The 7,056-nt window shown below is 45.0% G+C and overlaps 1 pseudogene across 1 annotated transcript; it reads right to left on the bottom strand.

Annotated features, from left to right (window-relative positions):
* Positions 1–2,641: 2,641 nt before the first annotated feature.
* Positions 2,642–3,858, bottom strand: LOC311117854 (aspartate aminotransferase, cytoplasmic-like; annotated as a pseudogene). The gene has a single exon. The product of its transcript is annotated as an aspartate aminotransferase, cytoplasmic-like (transcript).
* Between the last annotated feature and the right edge of the window lie 3,198 nt (positions 3,859–7,056).

The following is a 7,056-nucleotide window of genomic DNA, read 5'->3' as shown; positions in this document are numbered from 1 at the left end:
TAGCTACAGTGCTAGGTGTTAGCTACAGTTTTAGGTGTTAGCTACAGTGTTAGGTGTTAGCTACAGTGTTAGGTGTTAGCTACAGTGTACAGATGTTAGCTACAGTGTTAGCTACAGTGTTAGGTGTTACTTACAGTGTTAGGTGTTAGCTACAGTTTTAGGTGTTAGCTACAGTGTACAGATGTTAGCTATAGTATTAGGTGTTAGCTACAGTGTTAGGTGTTAGCTACAGTGTTAGGTACAGTGATAGGTGTTAGCTACAGTGTTAGGTGTTAGCTATAGTATTAGGTGTTAGCTACAGTGTACAGAGGTTAGCTACAGTGTTAGCTACAGTGTTAGGTGTTACTTACAGTGTTAGGTGTTAGGTGTTAGCTACAGTGTACAGATGTTAGCTACAGTATTAGGTGTTAGCTACAGTGTTAGGTGTTAGCTACAGTGTACAGATGTTAGCTACAGTGTACAGGTGTTAGCTACAGTGTTAGGTGTTAGCTACAGTGTTAGGTGTTAGCTACAGTGTTAGGTGTTAGCTACAGTATTAGGTGTTAGCTACAGTGTACAGATGTTAGCTACAGTGTTAGGTGTTAGCTACGGTGTTAGGTGTTAGCTACAGTGTACAGATGTTAGCTACAGTGTTAGGTGTTAGCTACAGTGTACAGGTGTTAGCTACAGTGCTAGGTGTTAGCTACAGTGTTAGGTATTAGCTACAGGGTTAGGTGTTAGCTACAGTGTTAGGTGTTAGCTACAGTGTTAGGTGTTAGCTACAGTGTACAGATGTTAGCTACAGTATTAGGTGTTAGCTACAGTGTTAGGTGTTAGCTACAGTATACAGATGTTAGCTACAGTGTACAGGTGTTAGCTACAGTGTACAGGTGTTAGCTACAGTGTACAGGTTTTAGCTACAGTATTAGGTGTTAGCTACAGTGTTAGGTGTTAGCTACAGTGTACAGGTGTTAGCTACAGTGTACAGGTGTTAGCTACAGTGTTAGGTACAGTGGTAGGTGTTAGCTACAGTGGTAGGTGTTAGCTACAGTGTTAGGTGTTAGCTATAGTATTAGGTGTTAGCTACAGTGTTAGGTATTAGCTACAGGGTTGGGTGTTAGCTACAGTGTTAGGTATTAGCTACAGTGCTAGGTGTTAGCTACAGTGTTAGGTATTAGCTACAGGGTTGGGTGTTAGCTACAGTGTTAGGTATTAGCTACAGTGTTAGGTGTTTGCTACAGTGTACAGGTGTTAGCAACATTGTTAAGTGTTAGCTACAGTGTACAGGTGTTAGCAACAGTGTTAGGTGTTAGCTACAGTGTTAGTGTAACCAACTTCACATATCCCCCCAGAAGAAAGGCACACGGACACCCACACTTCAGGTTGACTCAAACAGTGATGACAGGCATTGACAGGACAGTCACAGCCACACGTTCACTGCTCTCAGAATATCTCTCTCAGACTGAATCCACAAAGTGATCGTATAGTATACATGCGTTGTGTTTTGAAAATAACAAAAATACAGAAAAGCATACCTGCAGTAAAAGATATCAAACAGTGATGATGTTGCTGGATCACACACACACACACACACGCGCACACACACACACACGCACACACGCACACACGCACACACACACACACACATGCACACACACACACACACACGCACACACGCACACACACACACACACACGCACACACGCGCACACGCACAAATCCCTTCATAGGGACTTCATAACCACACCCCCCACTGAGCTAACAGACTGATTTGCATACTAATTGACAAATGGCTTTTTTCCCCCCCTTTATCCTTTCTCTCTTTCTTCCTGTTCATTAAATCATGAGCTACTAAGACACATTATGATTGGGTCCTCTGTGTGTGTGTGTGTGTGTGTGTGTGTGTGTGTGTGTGTGTGTGTGTGTGTGTGTGTGTGTGTGTGTGTGTTTGTGTTTGTCTGTGTGGAATTGAACCAACAAATTGTACCGCTTCCTGGTTCTATTTTTCAAAACGTTTTGATGCAGAGAGACTGTATGAAGATGACAGACAGATCTCTGGGAAACCTTGTTAAATTATAGCGGACAGACATCATGTCTAGACTATATGTGTGTTGATGAATCAATGTATTGAAGCTTGGTGGAGGTAGATGTTTTAGTTTTGATAGACTTCTTTTTATTATGGATTTGAGAAAATTATTACATTTACATGTACATTTTAGTCATTTAGCAGACGCTCTTATCCAGAGCGACCTTCACTCAACTTCTGGCATTGCTTCACTTTCAAGTGCTTTGAAATATTTTTAAAACCACAAAGTCATCTTTTACACATTGTCAAAACCGGAAAACTGGAAATGGCTCAATAAAATAAACAAAAAGGCAACATAACGGTCGTCAGGATAGTGAAATACTTCAACTAGAGGTCTGCGTTCATTTTGTTTAAAGATGGCTCAGTAATCTGAGGAAGAGAGAAGATGGACACCAGTTATACCGTTGATCATATACCATTGATTGTTGTTAATGTGTCTAAATTTTACAACCAATAGATGGCTAGAGCACTGCTTATAGAGAAAGGATGTGTGTCACAGACGGGGTGCTTGACAGTTAACAGTACTTCCTGTTGTGAACAAGAAGCAGGAAGTAGCTGCACGTGGAGAGCGGGGCCTTACTGGACCGTGGAGACTGTCTCATGGGTGGACTCTGCGACATAGTCGATGTCCTTGGAGGTGAGGCCACACATGTTGATACGACCGCTGGCCATCAGGTACACGTGCTTCTCCTTAATCATGTACTCCACCTGCTTAGGGTTGAGTCCGGTGAAGCTGAACATAACGATCTGCTGTGTGATGTGGTCCCAGGTGCCAGGCGTCCTCAGAGCAATGAGCTTAGCCTTCAACTGGTCTCTCATCAACAATACACGGTCAGCCATGGTCTTTACATTACCCTTCCATTCTATGAATAGATCGGGGTTGTTGAGTGTGATGGCTACGATGCGCACCCCCTGGGAGGGAGGGTTGGACCAGGTGGTCCTGAGACAGAACACGGATCAGGTTGTCTTTATCCTGGGCCACTGCCGTCAGGTTACCAACAACGCTCATTGTAGAGGCCAAAGTTCTTGGAGAAGGACTGGGCACAGAGCAGCTCAAATCCTTCAGAGACAAAGTAGAGGATGGCCCAGGCATCTTTATCCAGACGGCCTGATGCAAAGCCCTGGTAGGCTGAGTCAAAGAACAGAAACAGCTTCCTCCTCTTCATGACCTCAGCAATAGTCTTCCATTCGTCAGGTGTGGGGTCTGTCCCCGTGGGGTTGTGTGCACAGGCATGGAGAACAAAGATGTATTGTTCTGGAGCGTTCTCCAGGTCGTCCATTATACCAGTCACATCCAGGTATTTCTTTTCTCCGTCCCAGTAGTGGCAGGGGCGGATCTCTTTAAACCCAGCATCAGAAAACACTGCATTGTGGTTCTCCCAGGTTGGCGCGGAGACGTAGACGGGCGTGGCCGTGTTGTTAGTGCCGTTGTACCAGCGCCTCAAAAACTCTGCCCCGATCCTCAACGCACCGGTACCTCCCAACGCCTGGACCACTCCCACCCTCCCGTCCTTGATGGCAGGGCTGTCATCTCCCATGGCCACCTTGGAGGCAGCAGAGCGGAGCTCAGGGAGACTCAGGATGGGAAGATACTCGTGGTTCAGACTGTTGTCCTCCACTATCATCTTCTCTACCTTCTTCACTACGGGCAGGACCCATGGTAGACAGTCATCTGTACGGTAGGCTCCGACTCCCAAATTCACCTTCTGCGCGTGAGTGTCCTCTCTGAAATCGGCAGTCAGTTTAAAAACGGCCACCGGAGGGGCTTGAGGTACTTCGGTGAATATAGACATGATTTTAAAGGATCCCGGTACAGAGCAGGAGAAGAGGAGCGAGTCGTTCTTCTTCACCGGTTAGATGCAGTAGAGAGACAGGCGAGTTTCACCTTCAACGTGCTACAAGGCACCGCTGTTAATTATTGATGGAACACTGTAACGGTTTTGACTTGACTTGAGGTTATTAGGGGTGCCAGGTAGGTCAGCCTACCAAAGAAATTGTATTATTTCTGCTATCCTTTGTGAGGGAATGAGTCCCATCTGGTCCGTCAACTCTAGACCAATACAAAGCACTCATGAAAACCTTTTTTTTTACTTTTCACAAACCCTTAGAAACATTCGAAATAACTTCAAAACAATTGTCTTATTCTGCGTTGGTTGTATTACCAAAATAAATTATCAAACAATCAATATCAGTCACTAAATAATAGAGAGGCTAGTCATATCACCTTCCTCAGTAAATGTCCTGCACCTTGGCCCTTGTTCTTAACTGACTAGTTAAATAAAGGTTTTGAAGATGGTGCTGGCAGACTTTCTTACATTATTATCCCAGAATGTTTTTTGTGTAATTACATACAGCCAGAAATAACCTTTGGATATCAGAGCGGCGGTAGCATTACGACCAAGTAGACGACTATCCCGAATTGGATCCTTTGTTCGTACCCCCCAGAGGCTGCTCCAAGACGCCACCGTCGGAAAAGAGGAATTCAGAGTGGACTTCTAGTCCGACTCAGGAGGCATGCACACCATCCACCGCTTCCGAGTATATTACTTACTAATGTTCAGTCCCTGGGCAATAAAGTAGATGAGCTCAGGGCGAGGATCTCCTTCCAGAGAGACATCAGGGACTGTAACATACTCTGTTTCACGGAATCATGGCTCTCTCTGAATATACTGTTCCCATCCATACAGTCAGCTATGTTCTCAGTACATCGCATAGACAAGAATAAAGAACTCTCCGGGAAGAAGAAAGGCGGTGGTGCATGTTTCACATATATATATATTCTGAGAGCAGTGAACATGTGGCGTTGACCGTCCTGTCAATACATTTACATTTTAGTCATTTAGCAGACACTCTTATCCAGAGCGACTTACAGGAGCAATTAGGGTTAAGTGCGTTGCTCAAGGGCACTTCAACAGATTTTTCACCTAGTTGGCTCGGGGATTAGAACCAGCGACCTTTCGGTTACTGGCACAACGTTCTTAACCACTAAGCTACCTGCCGCCCCAGTGTCATCACTGTTTGATATATTTTACTGCAGAGTCCGTGTGCCTTTCTTCTGGGGGGATATGTGAAATTGGTTAAAAACGGCTTCACAGCCGTGTACAGTCGTGGTCAAAAGTTTTGAGAATGACACAAGTATTGGTCTTCACGGAGTTCGCTGCTTCAGTGTTATGAGATATTTTTGTCAGATGTTACTATGGTATACTGAAGTATAATTACAAGCATTCCATAAGTGTCAAAGGCTTATATTGACAATTACATTAAGTTTATGCAGAGTCAATATTTGCAGTGTTGACCCTTGTTTTTCAAGACCTCTGCAATCCACCCTGGCATGCTGTCAATTAACTTCTGGGCCACATCAATGCTTGGAGTTTGTCAGAATTTGTGGGTTTTTGTTTGTCCACCCGCCTCTTGTGGATCGACCACAAGTTCTCAATGGGATTAAGGTCTGGGGAGTTTCCTGGCCATGGAACCAAAATGTCGATGTTTTGTTCCCCGAGCCACTTAGTTATCACTTTTGCCTTATGGCAAGGTGCTCCATCATGCTGGAAAAGGCATTGGTCGTTACCAAACTGTTCTTGGATGGTTGGGAGAAGTTGCTCTCGGAGGATGTGTTGGTACCATTCTTTATTCATGGCTGTGTTCTTAGGCAGAATTGTGAGTGAGCCCACTCCCTTGACTGAGAAGCAGCCCCACACATGAATGGTCTAAGGATGCTTTACTGTTGGCATGACACAGGACTGCTGGTAGCGCTCACCTTGCCTTCTCCGGACAAGGTGTTTTCCGGATGCCCCAAACAATCGGAAAGGGGATTCATCAGAGAAAATGACTTTACCCCAGTCCTCAGCAGTCCAATCCAATATAAGTCTGTCCCTGATGTTTTTCCTGGAGAGAAGTGGCTTCTTTGCTGCCCTTCTTGACACCAGGCCATCCTCCAAAAGTATTCTCCTCACTGTGCGTGCAGATGCACTCACACCTGCCTGCTGCCATTCCTGAGCAAGCTCTGCACTGGTGGTGCCCCGATCCCGCAGCTGAATCAACTTTAGGAGGCGGTCAAGGCGCTTACTGGACTTTCTTGGGCGCCCTGACGTCTTCTACACAACAATTGAACCTCTCTCCTTGAAGTTCTTGATGATCCGATTAATGGTTGATTTAGGTGCAATCTTACTAGCAGCAATATCCTTGCCTGTGAAGGCCTTTTTGTGCAAAGCAATGATGACGGCACGTGTTTTCTTGCAGGTAACCATGGTTAACAGAGGAAGAACAATGATTTCAAGCACCACCCTCCTGTTCAAGCTTCCAGTCTGTTATTCTAACTCAATCAGCATGACAGAGTGATCTCCAGCCTTGTCCTCGTCAACACTCTCACCTGTGTTAACGAGAGAATCACTGCCATGATAGCAGCTGGTCCTTTTGTAGCAGGGCTGAAATGCAGTGGAAATGTTGTTGGGGGATTAAGTTCATTTTCATGGCAAAGAGGGACTTTGCAATTAATTGCAATTCATCTGATCACTCTTCATGACATTCTGGAGTATATTCAAATTGCCATCATCAAAACTGAGGCAGCAGACTTTGTGAAAATTAGTAATTGTGTCATTCTCAAAACTTTTGACCATGATTGTATATTCCCCCTCAAGCCGATATATATAATAGGGGATGTTGGGATTCCCCCTCAAGCCGATACCACGATGGTCCTCAAGTAACTACACTGGACTTTGTGCAAACTGGAAACCACATATCCTGAGGCCGCATTTATTGTAGCTGGGGATTTTAACAAAGCAAATTTGAGGAAAACGCTACCGAAGTTCTACCAACACATTGACTGTAGAACTCACACTGGTAAAATGCTTGACCACTGCAACTCCCCCTTCCGGGTTGCCTATAAGTCACTCCCCCACCCTCCCTTCAGCAAATTAGATCATGACTCCATTTTGCTCCTCCCTTCCTATAGGCAGAAACTCAAACAGGAAGTACTCGTGCTAAGGTCTATT

Source organism: Coregonus lavaretus (genome assembly GCF_964263955.1).
Source record: "Coregonus lavaretus genome assembly, contig: HAP1_SCAFFOLD_3137, whole genome shotgun sequence".
In the NCBI taxonomy this organism is placed as follows: domain Eukaryota; kingdom Metazoa; phylum Chordata; class Actinopteri; order Salmoniformes; family Salmonidae; genus Coregonus; species Coregonus lavaretus.
The sequence above is the reverse complement of the archived record's forward strand: the minus strand, read 5'-3'. Positions and strand labels throughout refer to the sequence as shown.